Genomic DNA, 11434 nt, shown 5'->3' with positions numbered 1-11434 from the left:
ATTGGGATCTGTAGAAGCTGGGGCTACAGAGGAGGTGCTGCCACTGGGCCAGAGCCATTGCCCAGAGCAGAGAAAGAAGAGAAATACCCAGGAGTTGCCTCTCTTCCTGCCCTTCTATCTCCTCCCAGTGCCTGCCATTGGCCAAACCCACCCAGAAGCCAGTTTCTCAGCAAAGAAGCCCTGAAAAGGTGGTTTGGGAGAATCCGCTCCGTGACTGAAGGCAGAGTAGAGGAAGCGCACCTAGACTAGACTAGACTAGATTTGAGGCAAACAAGCAAATGACCTGTGCCATCCATCTCTGATTTGAGGTTGTGGTGAGGCAGGATGAGCTGACACTGTGGGCTTCCACATAGTCAATCAGTAAATGGTAAACATTCTTTTTTTCTTTGTAAATCTCCATCCTCATTTTTTACCATTCGTCCCCGAATTTAGACATATTGACATCTTTTTAGTTTCTAAAGGTCACTATGAACTCTATGACTTTGGGACTTGTAGATATTTAACTCCCTCTGCCTATGAAGTTTCATGTCCCCGTTTGATCACATACATTTTCCCCAACTTCCTCTTTTCTTTAGTTTTCTTTTCTTCTTTCAAAAAGTTTTTTTCTTCCTCCTTCCCTCTCCTTCTCTCTTCTCCCTCTTTGGTTTTAGAATTCATCTTAGTTATTACCTCTGCCGGGATTCCTTCCCCAAGTCCGTTAGTGTTTGCTGGATGTCCCTGTCTGTGCTCTGATAGCCTCGTACGCTCTATCATGCATGCCTCTAGCCTAGCACTGAGCAAGACAAAGATTTATTCTTTTATCTTTCCATATGAGTTTTCTGTCGCTGCATAACAAATTACCACAAACTTAACAGTCAAAAACAACACCTATTCGTTACCTGACAATTTCTGTAGGTTAGACTTGCAGCACATTTTACCTGGGTCCTCTCTCAGGATCTCTCTAGGATGAAATCAAGGTGTAGCCAGATACATCTTCATCTGGAGGCTTGACTAGGGAAAGTTCATTTTCAAGTTCCCTTGGCACAAACCATTTCTTTGCAGTCATATGACTGTGGTCCTTTTTTATTTTTTGAATTTTTACTACTTGTTGGCCAGAGGCTATGCTCCGCTCCCAGAGGATGCTTTCATGTCCTTGCTATATGGTCTCTGTACAGCATGGTAATTTGCTCCTTTAGGGCCAACAGAAGAGAATCTGTTGCAGCTTTGGATCTCTCTGACTTACTCCTTCTTTGGCTCCTAGATCTTCTTTTCAAAACAGAGCTCACCTGGTTCAGTCAGGCCCATCCACACTCAAGGAGAAGAAATGAAATCACACGGGATTGGGAATCTTGGGAGCCATCTTAGACTTCAGCCTATCACACTCTCCTTCTAGATATGAACTCTCTGAGAACAAGGTTATTCTCTTATTTCTCTTTATATCCCCAGAATTGAGCAGAATTAGTACCTGACACTTAGTAGCTATTTAATACAAGAATAAAGAAATAAAACAAACAAAAGGGAAGATAACTCATAAGGAAGGGAGAAATTTAAGAGGAAAGTTAAATATGACTTGGTAAGTAATGGACACTTGAATCAGAATCCTGAGTCGGGGGCCAGGCACGGTGGCTCAAGCCTGTAATCCCAGCACTTTGGGAGGCCGAGACGGGCGGATCACGAGGTCAGGAGATCGAGACCATCCTGGCTAATACGGTGAAACCCTGTCTCTACTTAAAAATACAAAAAATTAGCCGGGCGACGAGACGGGCGCCTGTAGTCCCAGCTACTTGGGAGGCTGAGGCAGGAGAATGGCGTAAACCCGGGAGGCGGAGCTTGTAGTGAGCTGAGATCCGGCCACTGCACTCCAGCCTGGGTGGCAGAGAAAGAAAGACTCCGTCTCAAAAAAAAAAAAAAAAAAAAAAAAGAATCCTGAGTCTATAATGGCACCATTAACAAAAGTTGGGAACCAAATAACAGGAATTGGATAGTATAAGTTTCATGTTAGATACATTGAATTTATTTTGCCTGTGGGACAACCACATGGAATTTCTTGCAAACCAATGAGGGTGATAGTCTGGAACTTAGAAGAGAGATGTGGGTTGGGATGAATTATAGTATTGAGGGCTGAGTTCTTGAAGTTGTGCCATAGTCTTTAGGGTGCTCTTACCTCCAATCCTGCTCCACCGGGGCACTGTAACTTAACTTTTCTAGTCTAAACCTGTATATTATTTCTTTTCCTTCCCACTTCTCAACTATTTGAGTTTCCCATAATCATTCAGGTTTCCTTTTCCTCTTCTTAGTTAGTCCTCCAGATATAACTGTCAGCATGAAAACCCCACTGTCAGCTCCCTTGAGCCTGCTGATGTGAATTTCATGCTAACAGATATTAGTTGAAACACTTATACTGATCTAATTTTATGTATGTTAAGAACATGTCTTTCAGCCATGGAAGAGCTGAGTTCAAATTCTGCTTCTACTATTCAATTGGTTATATAATCATGATCAAGATGAAATATCTCTCTGAGGTTCTTTATTCATGAATGAGACAATACACCCACATTTTCAAGGAGATTAAACAAAGTTATATGTGTACAATGTCTGGGAAATTGTGGAAACGCAGTTAAATCCCTACATTTGTTTTGCGGGATGAAAAAATATTATTGTGCTCACATTGTGTTTTGTTCCAGCTGCACTGCAATTTTGCAAATTACTATTTTAAATGTGAACTCAGTTTACAACTACATGACTAAAAAGCATTCACAGTTCCCACTGGGATTGGAAAGTAGTGTGTAGCAATGAGGAAAAATTCACATACAATATGAACCTCGCATTTGTTAGAAAAAGTGATGTCAGGTCACTAGGAATCAAGTTTTCTGCAAAGTATTCATCACAAAATACAGACAGTTATTTTAATAATAATAATTGTGCACCTGGTTCTTCTTACAGCAGGTTCACATTTGCATATCTGCCTCCCCGATAGAGACAGATAACTAAGAATTTCTCTATCTGCCCACAATCTATACCTGGCTTTCTGTACATTTTCTTGCATAACCTTAGGGATTATAATTGTAGCCTGACTATCTCCAATCCACTTTCATGTGGCAGTCTTGGTAATCTTTCTAAAACGCAGCATGATCAAATCAGTCTCCTACCCACTGCATTTAGGATGAAAGGAAAGGTCCATAGGTTGGCATGTGGGGCCCTTCACTATCAGTTTCTGGCTGACCTTTCCTGTCCTATTTCATATCACTGCCCTCCTCATAATCTTTGCCTTGAAATCCTGCTCCTCCTCGTGGTTTGTGTTCTTTTTTGGGAACTGGGCTTTCCTCTACTTCCCTTAACCTGGCTTAGACTAATCTTTCCTCCTTTTTCCTCCCTCCTCAGTGCCAGCATCTCCCTCTCCTCATCTACACCACTTTCCCCTGAGTGCGCGTTGGCTGTTTAATTTTATATATATAATTTTTTTTTCTTTTTTTTTTTGAGGCAGGGTCTCATTCTATCACCCAGGCTGGAGTGCAGTGGCATGATCATACCTCAATGCATCCTCGATCTTCAGGGCTTAAGTTATCCCCCTACCTCAACCCTTGAAGTAGCTGGGACCTCGCCAAGTAGTTGTGCACGACCACTCCTAGCTAATTTTTTTGCTTTCTGTAGATACAGGATCTCACTACATTGCCTAGGCTGGTCTTGAACTCCTGGGTACAAGTGATCCTCTTGCCTCATCCTTCCAATGTGCTGGGATTATAGACATAATCTACCGTGCCTGGCCTTATTCTATCTTTAATCATAAGTATATGCTCAGTTTAAGATTTATTTATGCCGGGTGTGGTGGCTCACACCAGTAATCCCAGCACTTTGGGAGGCCAAGGCAGGCGGATAACCTGAGGTTGGGAGTTCGAGACCAGCCTGACCAACATGGAGAAATACCCATCTCTACTAAAAATACAAAATAAGCTGGGCACGGGGGCGCATACCTATAATCCCAGCTACTTGGGAGGCTGAGGCAGGAGAATTGCTTGAATCCAGGAGGCGAAGGTTGTGGTGAGCTGAAATTGCGCCATTGCACTCCAGCCTGGGCAACAGGAATGAAACTTCACATCAAAAAAAAAAAAAAAGAAAAAGATTTATTTATATACTTTGGGGGAAGAAATTAATGCCCTTTGAGATATACATGCAGTCATTTGGAAGAACATAATTTAAACTGCTGGCTTAAAACGCTTGGATCTTGCACAACTGCAGAGTTTAAAAGTACTTCAGTTTGACCAAACAGATGTCCATGTTGTGAGACTGGGCACATTCCTCACCTGCCTCTATCTTAATGTTGTTTTCCCTCCTCATGGGCTGTTTAGGTGCTCTGAGAATACATCCTGTGAGCATCTATGAGTCCCAGGGGTTTTACTAATTTGTTATTAAATTTTAAGTAAAACCATGGCTGAAAATTGTCAGGTAATATCCTGGGAGCCCTTATATGAAGCAGCAGCTAAAAAGTGCCATCATCATATTCAAAAGGGAGATTTGGGGGGGGGGGTAGGGGGTTCTGTTAAAAAAAAAAGCACCGATGTCAGAAACATGCTTCACCTTATTAGAAATGTCATCTGAAATGTATGAGACTAGGTTGTCAAAATTAAGAAAGTGCTGGAATTTCACTGAGTGTGCTAAAAATGTAATTTAAGAATTCCTGTAAGGAAGATGATGGAGGAAAGTGTAGCTAACAAAGCTAAATATCTGCAACTCCATTACATAATTACTCTCCTTTTGTTTATGTCTGAAATTTAAAAAGTAGATACAAAAAAATTTTTAAAGTAGATATAGTGTAATCACTTTTTAAAATAGCCTTCTTACTGACTATTTATATAAAGTGACCCGCAGAAGAGAGAGAGGCATTTTAAAAAATCATAACTCACTGTCATGACTATCCTTTTTTATTCATTATAAGAAAATTAATTTGATTTAGTCTTTTTAAATAGCCAGTCACCATTCAGGAAATAAATCAATAGAAATGTGTATTGGAATTATTACTTGCTTGTTTCTGCTACCACACTGGAATGTCATGAAAATAGGAGCTCTGTCTTTGTCATCAATATGGCTTGTCACCTAGCACACTGCCTTAAGAATATTGATATAAATGGAATGAGCTACTCTCTGAACCAAAGTTACATCATCTTCAACAAAATTTTTGCAAAATTACATTCTTCAATTCCAAAGGCAGGAAAATAAAATTATCACACTTCCACTGTCAACATCATTTACTAAGTTGACCACAGTTTGAATAGCCCTATAGGAGATACTATGGGATGATACAAAATGAACACAAAAAAGGAAAACATTTTAGATAGAAGTGGTAAAAGTTTTCAGATTATAATATATTACCATGCTAATATATGTTTCACAATGAAATGTATTCATTATATAGGAAAAACGTTAAAATATTTGTTATTGATTAGAATAGAGATCAGTCTCTGTTAGAAACCTTTAAAAGGTGCACACTTTGTAAGAGGTGACTCCTGTCCCATCCTGCTCAGGGATGACCAAAACTTTCATCCTAGATAGATACACCACCAGGTTTCATCAGGGACACCTTAATTATTTTAGCTGTCTAGGTAAACCAATCTCCCGATAGGAGGATATGGAGTAGGGTGAAGAGTTATATTTTGGAAAACAATCCACGGAAAATTAAGTCAAGTAGCCAAAGGTTTAATTCGGAATTGCAAATATCCATCAATTAGGTTTTCAATTATGTGGACAATAAAAGAGTTGAGGAGCAGAGCAGCAGAGACAAAATTAAAAAGAGGAAAGAACAGAAGGCAGGGAGGGGCTTATTTTCATACATTATACCAATTTACATTACATATTATATTAAATTTAAGTAAGGTGCTTTTCTTCATCCAAATAATTTCACCCATTTTAAACTATAAAATATTGGAGGTGAAATCTCATCTGGGCCATTTGATGTAATCTTTCTGCGTCCCTTTCAGGAAGGAAGGTGCAACCACACAATGAAGACAGCCTGTTGCTTTCCTTGGTATGTTCACAACAGGAACAGGAATCAGGCAGCGACTTAACTAGACCTGAAGATTCCCCTTCTTCCCAACGGTCTATTTGTCAAAGCCCCCTGAACCTATTAGAATTTTCTGAGGTTGGGCTGGTGGAGGGCAGAAACCCGGAGGCTAGATTCAGGAGACCTGGTTTCCCATGCCACTTAGTAGCCTGTGACATTGAGCACAATACTTACTTTTCAGCGCTTCGGTTTCATTATTTGGGAAATGTGAACAATATATCTGTTTTATAAGATTGTTGTGAAGATAAAACAGGCCTGTGTGTGAAAGGCCTTTTCTAAATTGTAAAGCGCTCCCCAGATGTTAGTTATTATCTCCTTTAAAGGGCACAGAATCTGTTTCAATAGTACAGGAGGCTGCAAAAAGGCTCCTTGACACTTTTTGCTCAGAACTTGACCCTGAGCTTAATCTCGCCGTAAAGTGAAAGGGTTCTTGCGCCCCTACAGCAACCCGGGGCAGGGTCACCCTCGCGACCGGGGCGGTCACTGCCGTATTCCGTCCTGAGCTGCCGCTCCCCCACGATCCTCCCACCAATCCCGGGAGGGCCGCGACGTCCCTGGCCGCTTGGGTGGCGCCAGCTAGAGGGCGCGGGCCGGGGCGGAACCCGGTACCGCGGCTCGGGAGAAGGTGGGGGCGGGGTGAGGGGGCGGGGCCTCGCGCGGAGGGCGTGGCCTCGGGGCGTCCCGGGCGGCCGGCGCACGGAGCTTCCCAGCCAGCTAGCGAGCGACGGGCGCGCGCAGCCCCTGCGCACTCGGCCGCCGCCTGCGCGCGTTGCGGCCGCAGCTGCACCCTTTCCTCCGCGGTTCCGCAGCCGAGCCCCGGCAGGACGCGCTCCTTTGCGTTGTCTGCACTCGCGCCCCTTCCCACCGCAACAGGTCAGGGGAGGGCGGAGGTGACGAGGGCGCCCGACCCGGGACTAGAGGACGGAAGGGTCTGGAAGGTGAGCGCAGCGCTGCGCCCCCCAGGGCTGGGGGTCGGTCTGCCTGGCCCCCGCCGCCGCCGCCGCGGACTTCTCGGAAGCCTAGGCTCTCCCCGCCTCTCTGCCGGCTTCCCAGCAAGCTGACTCAAGTCGCTGGCGTTCCCGCTTTTCCGGTGGGAGCCTTCGGGGAGAACGGCCGAGGGCGCAGAGCTCTCACTGCCCTACTTGCGATCCCGCGGCAGGTAGCGCGTAGAAAAACGGGACGGGGACACGGGAAGATACTCATGCGCCTTCCTCACCCCCAGCCCCCAAATCGGACGTTTGCCTGTGCACCCCGCGTTTTGTGGAGAGCTGTCCTGTTGTTGGGACCTGCTCCCTGAGTTGCGTAATGAGTCCCAGAAGTTTCTCGGGGGGGAGGGGCGGGGAAAAGCGGGATTCTTCTCTCCTGCACCCCGGGACCCTCCCCTGTGCCTATTCTGGAGAGAGATGAGGGCTTCCCTTCGCGTCTCACTGAGAGCAGGAGGGAGGCGTGTGTCGGTGGTCCGTAGTCTCCGGGGAGGAGTTGGAGCCACATTCTGAGACTTACTTCTGGGACAGAGGGAGAGGCGTCTTCAGAGTGTGGGACTGGTTAATTTCTCCTGATAATGCTTTTTTCCCTCGGGTGTCCCATCCTCTGTGACCGTCGCACCCCAACTCTCCGACGGTGCGAGCGCCGGAGCCGGGGATTGAGAGGGGAGAGAAGGTGGAGAGTGTGAATCACACGTTACCTTAGTGTGATGGTAGTTACATTAATGGAGCTGCGACGGGCCTGCGGGCGGTTCGATACCGTCCTGATAGTTTTCTCTTCCCGGAGCTTCTCCACCACCAGCACCCGCATATTATTATGCAAATCATCCCGGGAAGGCACTTGGCTTTGGAGGTGGAGATGTGTCCGAATCTCCTGTGAACCAGTCTCTGTTGGGGGGGAAGGCCTTGCAGCCAAGTGATTTGTTTTATTTAAGGGCGGAGCGGAGATAATTTTAACCCCCCCTTCGTGCACGTTGTGGGGTGTGACTTACGGGGAAACCAGACTGATTAAAAACCTTCAGTGCAAACCTGTAAATTAAGGCGAAGACCCAGTGTTCCCTGGGACAGTTGCAAAGTGAGAAGAGCTCAGAAACTGAGGCACAGAAACATTAGGTAGGAGTCTGAGAGGCGTGGAGAATTTGGCTTGTGCAAGATTATTTCAGAGCAAGGTCCTGCGGTGTGTTAGAAGGTAGGTGGCTGTGGGATACTTCTCTCAGACCTGAGTAGTGTCGGCCTCTGGGTGGGGGTAAAAGTCACGAAAAAGACCTTTGGACCCAAGAGTCTAGGTTTATTTCTCTGGGACTGAAGAATACCTAGGCATGGCCCTGTTTCAATGTTTACTTCCTCTGTCTAATGTATTTCCTTAGCTCGCCTTTCATCTTTAGTGGGAAGGATTCCTTGAGTGGATATTCTGGAAGTAGATTCACCGGAGAATGGAAAACTCTGGATGGTTTGCCTGCTTTAATTTCAAGGTGTTGTCTCTTGTGGATGTTGGAAAGTATTGTACTTGAATATTTGAAGATAAATATGCAGAAAACCAGTGGTGAGAACTAAAGGAAAACGATCCAAGGGGAGACGAGGAGAGAAAGCAAGAGAATACATAAGTAATACGTAAAACTAGAGAAACTCATTTGAATTAAGCTATTTTTACGGAGAGAACCAAGGAAATAATTTGGGATAGATTTGGTCACTTTGAGACAAATAGAGGTTGAAGAGTGGGACTTTTGGGGAAAATGAGTTTAGATATTGGAGAGTTTTCTTTTTTCAAATATAACTTACAAGGATGATGAGGCTGGAGTAGGTATGCTGCAGGTATGCTGCTGTGAATTCTTTGCTTTTCACCTGCAAGAAAATGAACTGTTAAATATTAATCTGCCTTATTCATTCACTGTAACAATTGAATTTGTGTCTTTGGCTTTTGCTTAACTCTTCAACTTTGCAAAAATATAATTTTGAAGAATAACAGTGTGTTAAATTAGCATACAAAGATCATTTAGAGATTGAAAATTTATGACAGAAGTCCAGGCCATTTTAAACATTGCTTTCTCCTACATACATAACAGGCATGCATTTTTTTGCCACCAGAATCACTAATCTACTATAGGGTAATAAGACCATGTCAAAACTAGCTGTCTCTTCTGTTTCCTCTCTGGTTTAACTGAATTTCGGAGAGCTGGTTGAGGTGAAAGTTACTTTTTTAATTGACTGAGATACTTGCTTAATTAGACTTTGGATTAAATTTGGAAGAGACTATTCAATTAAAATACATATATATGAGTTAAGTCTTTATCAGACACCTCTACAAGTCACTTTATTTATTTATTTTTGAGACAGGTTCTTACTCTGTCACCTAGGCTGGAGTGCAGTGGCACAATCATAGCTCACTGCAACCTCCAACTCCTGGGCTCATGGGATCCTCCCTCCTCAGCCTCCCAAATAGCTGGGATTACAAGCATGTGTCACCACGCCTGGCTAATTTAAAAAATCTTTTGGTAGAGATGGATTGGGGTGGGGAGGAGGGTCTGCCTGCGTTACCCAGGTGGGTCTTGAACTCCTGGCTCAAGCAATCCTCCCACTTTTGCCTCCTCAAATGCTGAGATTACAGGTGGAAGTCACCATGCCTGGCCTACAAGTCACTTTAGCCAGGTGATTGTTTAGTTGAAGTTTCATATTGCCTTGAAAGTTGAAAAGAGGGGTGAAAAAATTGAGCTTAGAAAGGGTAAGCTTGTTTTCAATATTTTTTGGAAAAGCTGATGGAGTTCTATGTTCAACTCTGTAATTTGTGGGCCCAAAGTTCCTTTATTTCCGGGCTCTAGACCATTAACTAATTTTGGGGGAGATTGAGAAAGTATGTTGGAGAGAGTGCAAATTAAGGAACCTCATTGGGGCCGGGCGCAGTGGCTCATGCCTGTAATCCCAGCATTTTGGGAGGCCAAGGCGGGTGGATCACTTGAGGTCAGGGGTTCGAGACCAGCCTGACCAACATGGCAAAACCCTGTCTCTACTGAAAATACAAAAATTAGCCGGGCATGATGGTGTGCTCCTGTAATTCCACCTACTTGGGAGGCTAAGGCAGGAAAGTCGCTTGAACCCAGGAGGCGGAGGTTGCAGTGAGCCGAGATCATGCCACTGCACTCCAGTCTGGGCCACAGAGCGAGACTCCATCTCAAAAAAAAAATAAAGTAAAATAAAGGAAAAGGAAAAAAGGAACTGTATTTACCATAAGTATATAGAGTTTCATAAGTGATGTTTTCCTCATTAAATAATAAATTCAACAATAGTTTCTCTTCCCAAGTGATGTTTACTTGGCAGTTGCTTTCTAGTAGTCTCTTTTTTTTTTAATACACAGTAGAAGCTTATTTAATGTTGTTGATTTGGATCTTAGATTTTAAAATCGATTACATAAACTCTGTAATCCATTTATTAAAATTCTGCCACAGCATGAAAATAAATGTGAAATATGTGGCTGTTTGTAGGTACACATCCGTTATTCCTGATTGTTTATATCTGGGCAACAGATTGTTATAGACTTGACACCATGAGACCCCCAAGGTCATCTGGGTTGCTAATAGGAGTTTCTGTTGTATGCCTTAGGACAGAACTTCAGTAGTATTCCCGAAGGGAAGAAAATCAGCTGATTTTCTTAAATTATCTGGCCCATTTTAAACATGACTAAGGATTTCTTGCTAGAGTGACTTTTTCCTATTAAAAGACTGAGATTATTGTGACAAATAGTGCCTGAAGGAATCAATTACATCATTAATATAATATCTCATATTCATTCCTAATACCATGTAAGTATTGAGTAGCTTCTGTGAGCCAGACAGTATCCTAAGCGTTGGAGAAATTGTGATGGTAACATGATGAAGAAAGAAAATGGGCCTATGCAGATGGAACTTATATTGGCACTTCTCTGTTTACCAACAGCTCCTCACGTGGCATAATCATTTAAGCCTAATTGTGACTCTGAAATTGGAATTTATTTTCCATTTTAAAATCAGGAAATTGAGTTGAAGAAGTTAAGTGACTTGACTCTGTGACTCAAAGCCTGGTGCCCTTTTTACTATGGTACACTGTGTTGGCTATGTTGATGTGTGGTTTCCTGTTTTTCAAGAATTACAGCTTGACTCTAAAATATAAATAGTGTTTCTCCTTGGGTAAGTAATTCTTTCTGGTCATTATGGGAATAAAAACAAGTATTTTCATTTAGGATTTTGAACATTTGTGCCTCCAAAGGAAAAAATTATGCAAACCTATTTAACAGACACATGGTGCTTATTTGCACTAGATAAGAATCCTTACCTTTCTAAAAATTAAATACAGGGCCTTACAGACTAGCTGCTTAGTGCTTGAAAACTGTTATTCAACTTGTGAAAGCTCAGTTTATAAATTTTTGAGAGCATATCCCTATGTAAAT

The 11434-nt window shown here is 43.2% G+C and overlaps 1 protein-coding gene across 3 annotated transcripts in view; it reads left to right on the top strand.

The window, feature by feature from the left end:
* Positions 1–6738: 6738 nt before the first annotated feature.
* AFF1 (AF4/FMR2 family member 1) overlaps positions 6739–11434 on the top strand; it is a 203713-nt gene continuing 199017 nt past the window's right edge. For 2 of the 3 annotated variants that reach the window (XM_023198100.2, XM_023198097.2), the window contains exon 1: positions 6739–6972. The gene's annotated coding sequence lies outside the window, so the exon portion shown is untranslated. Of the gene's footprint in view, positions 6973–8006; positions 8207–11434 lie in introns of those variants that run through there. The other variant, XM_023198098.3, reaches the window with a different exon arrangement.

This window comes from Piliocolobus tephrosceles, chromosome 3, assembly GCF_002776525.5.
Source record: "Piliocolobus tephrosceles isolate RC106 chromosome 3, ASM277652v3, whole genome shotgun sequence".
In the NCBI taxonomy this organism is placed as follows: Eukaryota; Metazoa; Chordata; class Mammalia; order Primates; family Cercopithecidae; genus Piliocolobus; species Piliocolobus tephrosceles.
The sequence above is the reverse complement of the archived record's forward strand: the minus strand, read 5'-3'. Positions and strand labels throughout refer to the sequence as shown.